Source organism: Nyctereutes procyonoides, unplaced genomic scaffold (genome assembly GCF_905146905.1).
Source record: "Nyctereutes procyonoides isolate TBG_1078 unplaced genomic scaffold, NYPRO_anot_genome, whole genome shotgun sequence".
Taxonomy (NCBI): Eukaryota; Metazoa; Chordata; class Mammalia; order Carnivora; family Canidae; genus Nyctereutes; species Nyctereutes procyonoides.
In genome coordinates, this window is record NW_026575131.1 from 9,412,780 (window position 1) to 9,421,508 (window position 8,729).

Consider the following 8,729-nt stretch of genomic DNA (forward strand, 5'->3'; position numbering starts at 1 on the left):
GTGTTTTTGCTGGGTTCCGCGGATGGGAAACAAAGGCGAATAGTGCATCCTTCCAACACACACTTACTGGCGTGTGGCCTACAGCAGGTGCTGAGGACGGGAGGCCAGTATTGCAAAGACGGAACCGAGGAGGCTCCCACCTGGGAGGGGTTCACTGTCTTGTAGGGGCAGAGGCACCCCAGCATCTGCGGTCCCCGCCCTGTGTGATGAAATGATGGGGAGCGGGTGGTGGGCACTGTCCCTGGGTGTGGGGCGCTGCTTCTCAGGCCAATTGCAGTGAGCTAGAGCAGAGCAGCAGCAGCACTGCTGCAGGGGGTGAGAGGCTCTGCTAACTCTGCTGCAGGGGGTGAGAGGCTCTGCTAACTCTGCTGCAGGGGGTGAGAGGGATTGCTTGTTTTTGCAGAGAAGGAGCTGTTGCCTTCTTCCCGGGGTTTTGTAAAGGACCACAACTTTTAGGAATAACATTGTACAAGTTGAACTGTGTGTTCCCCCTAAGAGATGTTGAGGTACTAAGCCCCAGCCTTCTTTAGAAATGGAGTCTCTGTGGGCGATCCAGTTAGGAGGGTAGGCGTTCATCCCATATGACCTGTGTCTTTATAAAAAGGGAAAATGTGGACGCAGAGACAGACGTACACGGTGGAGGGGGTGGGGGTGGGGGCTGCCACATGCCACGGAACTGCCAGCTGCTAGGAGAGCTGCCTGGAATCCATCCCATGAGCTCACACTGGGAGGCGGCCAGTGTCTGCTGTTTAAGCCACTTGGTTTGTGGCGCTTTGTTAGAGGCCTAGGAAACTGACACAGGGTGCAAGGACCCCACCTTTGAACCACATTCCTTGTCTTTTGTCTCTATCGTAAAATCAGGCACAAATTTCCCTCTTATGGTTCTGGAGGGAAGTCCTAAAAGCAGGTGTCAGTAGGTCAGCATTTTTTTTTTTTCCCTTTCGGAGGCTTGAGGGGAGAGTTTATTTTCTTCCCTTTCCTAGCTCCTTGGGGCCATGTACATTCTTTGGTTCGTGGCCTCTGCCTCCATCTTCAAAATGCATCCCTTCAGCCTCTGTACCAAACCACAGGCTCTTGCCTGCCCCCCTGTCCTCTGCGGCCCCCTCCAGCCCCACACTTCTGATCTCCAGGGATCTTTTGCTTCTCGCCTGTCAGCCTGTGAACACCTAGACTCCTCTGGAGCCCACAGCATCGGGCCCTGTGGGAATTCCGGGGCCCCATGTGCCAGGACAGTCTTTCCAGATAGCAGACACTGGCTGAGCAGAACCTCCTGGTCAGCCAAACCACGTCTAACCCTCAGACTCTCCTTCCCTCACTCTCTTTTTACTTGAATGTCATGCTTGCAGATGAAGATGCTTGCAGATGAAGAACAGGTTTGGGATTCCATTGAAGAAAGGCTTCCTGGCAATCGAGTAGGGTAGGCTACTGAGGTAGCCCACCTGCAGAATGCAGAGTTCTGTAGCTCTTAGGAGCTTGGGCTTGTGAATCCAGTTGACCCAAAAAGATCTATCAGTCACAGGTTGCATGACCCCCCAAGCCTTAGTTTTCTACCGTGTGAATTAGGAATGGTGATAATTACAGGACGAAATGAGGACAATGCCAGAGTCGCAAAATTACATGCCCTCCAGGTGAGCGGAAGAAGCAGGCCCCTGAAAGCAGCACAGGGCCTGGGTGGTCTCCCCCCCTTGATAAGCCTGTGGGCAAGAAGCATATCCCTTCCCTTTTAGCTGTAGGAAAGCTGGCAGGGCAGACATGAGTGATGACACAAGAGGTGCTCAGCCTCAGCAGGAAGACAGCACGGAGTGGCGGGGACTGTGGACAGTTGGAGATGGCGTGCCCTGCGGCCTCAGGGGGACTGGTGTGCTCAAGTTGGGGTTGGTGCTGAATGGCCCAGGCTTGTGTGAGGAGGGGCTGAGTGGGCCAAGCCTGGGGTCCAGTCCTCATGGGCTGTGAAGAACCCCAGTGCCCAGGCTGTACCCCAGACTAATCTTGGCAGTACCTCTGGGTTAGATTCTGCTGTTGGTAATCTTATTGATTGGTTGATTCATTGATTGATTTACAAAATTTTGTTTGTCGCTTGACAGAGAGAGAGAGAGAATGAGAGAGAGAGAGCACAAGCAGGGGGAGCAGGAGAGGGAGAAGCAGCCTCTCTGCTGAGCAGGGAGCCTGATGTGGGACTTCATCCCAGGAGCCTGAGATCATGATCTGAGCTGAAGGCAGATGCTGAACCAGCTGACCCATCCTGGTCTCCTGTCATTGGTAATTTTAAAGCTCTTCCTCTCAGTGAGGCCCACTTTTATTTTATTTTATTTTTTAATATTTTATTTATTCATAGAGACAGAGAGAGGGGCAGAGACACAGGCAGAGGGAGAAGCAGGCTCCATACAGGAAGCCCGATGTGGGACTCGATCCCGGGTCTCCAGGATCACACCCCAGGATGCAGGTGGCACTAAACCGCTGCGCCGCCGGGGCTGCCCGAGGCCCACTTTTAGAAGCAGCAGTCCGGGGTGGTGGTGAGGAGATCGGGGCCATGAGGTCCCCTGGTGATCGGGGCCAGAGAGAGAGACCGAGGAAGAGAAGGAATTGGTGGTGGGGCCTGCGGGGTGAGGGCCGTCTGCACCATGACGTGGCCTAAAATGACCATTGTGAATGAGAAGAGCAGCTGACTTACTGAGGACCAAAGGCCGATACTCTCGGGCAGTTGCTTAGCTGTGGTCAGTCTTCTATGGGAAACAGTACAGTCTCCTCTTTCAGAACTCAGGCAAGAAGAGTCACAGGAGGTATACCTGCAATGAGAAAGGAGACTTTCTTGGCTTGGCAGATGGGGATTAGGAAGGCAGCCCTTGGGGGTTACAAGGTAAATGGCTGGTGGCAGGATTGGAAGTGCAGGTTAGCTGCTGAGGATCCAAAATGATAGAAAAGTCCTGACCCCTCAAGTTTGGTAAACTCTCGCCTAAAATTTAACCCCAAGTCAAAGGAGACAAAGATACTGGACTTGGGGATGTATCCCCAAGGATACTTCTGTAGGAAATAATTGTCAGGAGTTTAATGGAGTTAACAAAAACAATTGTTTTTGTTAGGAAACAAATGGCCAGGAGTTTAATGGCGTTAACAAAAGAAAAAGAAAAAAAAGAGTCCATCATCTCAAGAAAAACCATTGTGAGACTTTCAGAGGGATCATTAAACCGGAGCCAGAGACGGCCTCTTGTGGTTGCATTTATCTGCTGGGCTTGAGCTGCTGTGAGGTGAATAAAAGCCATTCTTACTGAAATAGAACTTTTGTGGTTTGTGATCCATCTTTATTTTGTTCGGATACACGAGGCCTTTGTTTTGCTTTGCTATGTGAAGATAATCACTGTGAAGATAATCACTGTACTATTTCATTTTAATGTGTGGTAGAACTGGCGGGGAGTCGTAAAGAGAAGATTCCGTTTAGGTGACATGCATATTCAGGTCCACTGTTTATGTGCCCGAGGCATTAATCTCATCAGGGGAAATGGGAAGCCCTTTGGACAGACCTTAATTTTATCCCCATTTATTAAAACAGGTGAAGAGTGGTCTGGTTGGTTGTTTCACTGGAGCCAAGGAAGTTGGGGAAGAAGGAAATAGCTAGAATATGGGAAAGGGACAGTGTGGTGGTGTGATTTTATAATAATCAATATATATTTGGTCTTTTGTCTTGTTCCTGCTACAGAGCTCCTAAAACTCCTGGAATTTCCTAAGTGATAAAGGTGTCCTTTGTTGTGTTAATGAAGTGAATTTTGGAAAGCCCCAGGTAAGCCAAGGATGAGGCCTGGTTGCAGGAGAGTCAAACTTGTCTTCATAGGGTTGGAATTTCCAGGACCCTATCCCCATGCAGAATTTAGTCACCAACGGCCAATGATTTAGTCAATCATGCCTATGTAATGAAGCCTCCATAACACCCCCAAAGGCTGGGATTTGGAGAGTTTCTGGGCGGGTCAACACAGGCAGTTGCTGTTAGGGGGCTCAGGAGCTCCGTATCCTTCCCCCACACCCTTCCCTACACCCATGCACCATGCACCTCTTCCATCTAGTTGCTTGGGAGTTATATTCTTTTCTAACCAAAAATCTGCTCATGTGACTCTGAGTTCTAGCAAAGTAATCCAACCCAAGAAGGGGGTCCTGGGAACCTCTGATCTATAGCTGGTTGGTCAGAAGCACCGGTGAAACCTGGATTTGTGATTGGCCTCTGAAATGTGTGTGTGCACGCACAGGCATGGGTGCAGGCTTGGTGGAGCGGGGTGGACTCATCTAAAGGGGCTGAACGAGGATAATCTTTTCCTTTAATAAAATCAGGTTACCTGGGGAGTTACTGAGCCTACAGGATGGCCAATGTTGGGATTGTATTGGGTTAACTGTAACGGCTCCTCCAGAGACCGGGGGACTTGTAGAAGACATTGATTCATGGGAAATGAGTAAGAACTGGGAATAAGTTGTTTCATGAATTTAGCTTTTTGGAGAAGAGTGCCTGGCACCTAGTAGGAGCTCTATAGGTATTTGTCGAGCAAATAAATGGAGGGAACTCCACACTGATTCATGTCTGGAAAGAATGTAAGAGCAGAAATGCTAAGCCAGGAACCTCTGTGAACGGAGGATGAGGGAATTTGTGCTTTGTTACTTATGTTTGTGTGAGCTCTACAGGTTTAGGACCTGGTGTCCGTGGGCTTGCTTCCCATGGGGCGAAGGGAGGATGGTGAACAGGGGGCCAGTTGCAATCAGGCTAAAGTCTGCTTGGGCAGGAGGAAAGCAGCCGGCAGATAATAATCAATGCTGTGCTTGCCTTCCGCTGTCTGGAAGCTACTAGGAGTGGCTATTGCTGTGCGCCTGTAACGAGACAAGTTAGAGCCGAGTCAAGAAATCCACGTGGCTTTTGGCTGGATTCCGAGCACAGTCTTTCCCCTGATCCGTGGGTCTGCTTTCTGCAGTTTCAGCCACCTGTGGTCCCCCAGGTCCTCAAGCAGAGGCTCCTCCTTCCGAGGCATGGCCAGAGCAGTAGTGCCTAACGCCACGTAATGCACTTCACTTCGCCCCATCACGTAGGCATCTGAATTCCTGTCATCACTGTTGTGCCCAAGATTGGGAATCCGAGAAACCACCAAGGAGCCGACGCCGATGCAAATACGTGAGGGTTTGTTTACAAGCTTGAGCTTGGGTCCAAGTATACTCCATGCAGCAGAGCAGGGACTTGGACCCCGAGACTAAGAAGCATAGTAGTGTTATAGGGGTCCATGGCCAATGAGATTATAACATACGTAGAAAGTTGCACAGTCATGTCGGTCCACACGCAGGTCTCCAATTCCATTACGATTCACCCTATAGTGACCATTTGAACTAGCCTATTATTCTGGTTAGAATTGGCGCGCAGGGGATCCCTGGGTGGTGCAGCGGTTTGGCGCCTGCCTTTGGCCCAGGGCGTGATCCTGGAGACGTGGGATCGAATCCCACGTCGGGCTCCCGGTGCATGGAGCCTGCTTCTCCCTCCTGCCTGTGTCTCTGCCTCTCTCTCTCTCTCTCTGTGACTATCATAAATAAATAAATAAATAAAATAATAAAAAAAAAAGAATTGGCGCGCAGGTTTGGCGGGCAAAAGAGGGGTTTTCATTCCTTGGCGGTTAAAGGTCAGAGGTCCCGCATTCCTATGTGTGCTAGTTTCTGATAAGGGTGTGCTTAACAGCTAAACTAGGGTGAGGGAGTGCCTTAAACAACAGGCAGGTGTCGTGTGGGGGGTTTTACATGAGATGGCGGGTGTAGCACAGAATGGAGTTAGTCCTCTGCTTGTCCAGGGGTAGGGGATTTTTGTTAGATTTCCTGGGTCCCACAATCACCAGAAGGGTGCATACAGGGCACCTGGGTGGCTCAGTAGTTGAGCGTCTGCCTTCGGCTCAGGTCGTGATCCTAGGGTCCCAGGATCGAGTCCCATGTCGGGCTTCTCAGGGACCCTGCTTCTCCCTCTGCCTCTGTCTCTGCCTCTCTCTGTGTCTCTCATGATAAACAAATAAAATCTTTAAAAAATTTTAAAAAGAAGGGTGAATACAGTATAATAAGATGTTTTGAGAGGGACCACAATCATATAACTTTTATTACAGCATATTGTTATAATTGCTCTATTTTATTATTATTGTTAATCTCTTCCTGTGCCTAACTCATAAATTAAACCATCTCATTAAACTTTCTCTCATGGCCCAGTACTATTGGAGGTCTCAGGCATCCCCTGGGGGTCTTGGAGCCTATCCACCTTGGATAAGGGGAGACCACTGTACTTCTGAGTTGACATTCAAGGCGGTTGTACTTCTATTTAACACAGAAAATCTCGAGATGCATATTTTTTGAGAAGATGAGATATAAATTGGGCTGTATAAATTCAGATTCATCTCGGCTCTGCTCTATACCCAGTGTGATCTCGAGCAAGGTAATTTTTTTAAAAGATTTATTTATTTCAGAGACAGGGAGTATATGCATGCAAATATGAGTGGGGGGGGATAGGCAGAGGGACAACAGACTCCGCTGAGCAGGAAGCCCAATGAGGGGCTTGATCGTAGGACCCTGGGATCATGATCCGAGCCAAAGGCAGATGCTCAACCAACTGAGCCACCCAGGCACTCCTCGAGCAAGTTAATTAATCTCACCATGTCTCAGTTTCCTCCTCTGGAAAATGGGGTAATTATGTTTCCTAACTCCTGAGATTAAGGGAGTAAACACAGGAATGATTGCAAGGAAGGTACAATAGCGCTTGGCACATGAGAGAGCTGATATCTTAGCTATTAATCATCAGAGATAGTCATGTTCATTCAAATGGAGGGAGGGGGAACATTTGTTAGTTACTTGGGTCGAACGAGTGGACTCTGGGGATTACACACCAGGCACTGTGCTAGGCACATCCTACCCACTCTTCCGGGATCGCTTCCATAACTCTCAGAAAAAAGTGGAGCTGCTGAGGTTCAGACAGATGCAACAACATGCCCAGGGACACACAGCTGCGAAGTGGTGGTGCTGAGACTGGATTTCCCTTGCCACAGGGTGACTCTGAAATGCCACAGATTTCCCTTGGGCCACAGGGTGACTGAAAGAGGAGAAGACCTGTGGTTTGCAACCAAAGATGGCCTTTTGCTGGGGCGCCCGGGTGGCTCAGTTGGTTAAGTGTCCAGCTCTTGATTTTGGCTCGGGTCATGATCTTGGGTTGTGAGATGGAACCCCACATTGATATTTTCTCTCCTCTCTCTGTCCCTCCTCTTTCTCTCTCTCAAATAAATAAATCAAATATTTTTTAAAAAGATGGGTCTTTTGGTAAAGAGTGGGGACCACCGGCCTGTGCAGAGGGCCTACGTATGGATCTGGCTTCTATTTTCGCAAGGGGGTTGGAGAATCCTTGTGGAGTGAGAGGTGAGAGATCCTGGGTCTTCTTGTGAGAACACTCGTTGGACTTTCACCTTGTGAGTCAGTCCGCTCTTGGGGCTGCAGCTGGGAGGAGAGGTGCTGGGGTGAGCTCCTGCTGGATGGAGCCGAAGCCCATGTGGTCAGCAGCACAGGAGGCTGGCAGCTGTGTCCGAGCTGCGTGTGTGTCACACAGGCTCAGTGGGCGAGCCTGAGGCCAGGGAGGGGACATGAGTGAAGTAGCAGCAGTGGCCAGCAGGTGTCCAGAACTTTAAACAACCATAACAGCAGTCAAACCCTGCAGAGCCCATGTGTTGGTTGATGGTAACACTTTTTTGGACACAAATGAAATTTTTTTCTGGGGAGTCCTAGAATAAAAGTGACCAGCCTCAAGGTCAATCTGGTAGAAAGTGGAAGAGTCAGCTTCATTTAAATCAAACCCACAGTTCTTTCTTCTCCTCGAATTGACAGTAAGTCCATTCAGCAGGGCTGTGACCTCAGATTGGTGTGTGGATCCAAGCAGGGTGGGGGCATGTGCCGATGCAGGAACCTCAGAGAAGTAGCATCAGTACCAGCTAAGTCTTGGATGCCTCCATGCACAGGTGAGAATGGCAAACTCGAGAAATTACAAGTTACAGAAAGGAAACAGTGTGTTCTTATATATGGAATGGTAAAAGAAAACTGGCTGTCGGAGCAGCCACAGTGGTAATGGCCCCACCAGCGTGGATCCCCCCACCACAGGAGTCCACCATTCGGATTTCTATGGATCTGAAGTCCTGAAGGCAGAGCTAGAGGGGGTGGGAGACCATCTGGAGGGGGCTGGTTTCTGCAAGAGCTGGACCAGCCGGGTACATTCTGGCGCTGCTTGGTTTTCTTTCCCACCACTCCCTTTGGAAGGCTTTGCTGGGCACCCCTCCCCTGTTGTTGACATCCTGGGCAGAGCCGCCAGCCCCAGGTTCTCTTTGGGGAATTCGCCTGCTGGGGTGCCTGGGAGATGATGCACATGTGGGTGGAGGGTCCTTGGTTGTGTCCATAAGTAAACATTCCCCGAGCGGGATGTATGTGATACCAGTGCTTCTCCAAACTTCTGTGGGCACGCACGTCAACCAAGACTCTTGTCAAAATGTAGGCTCTGATGCAGCAGGTCTCTGGTGGGAGCTGAGACTGTTTCTGACAGGCTTCCAGCTGATGCCCATGCCCCGTCTGGGGACCAGACTGTGGGTAGCAAAGTGTCATACCTCAATTAAAAAACAAAAACAAAGAAGGCCCAGAATAAAGGCGATTTTAATTTTATTTCTAATGTGAAGCTTCTCTCTTCTATCCAGTTGAGGTTGACC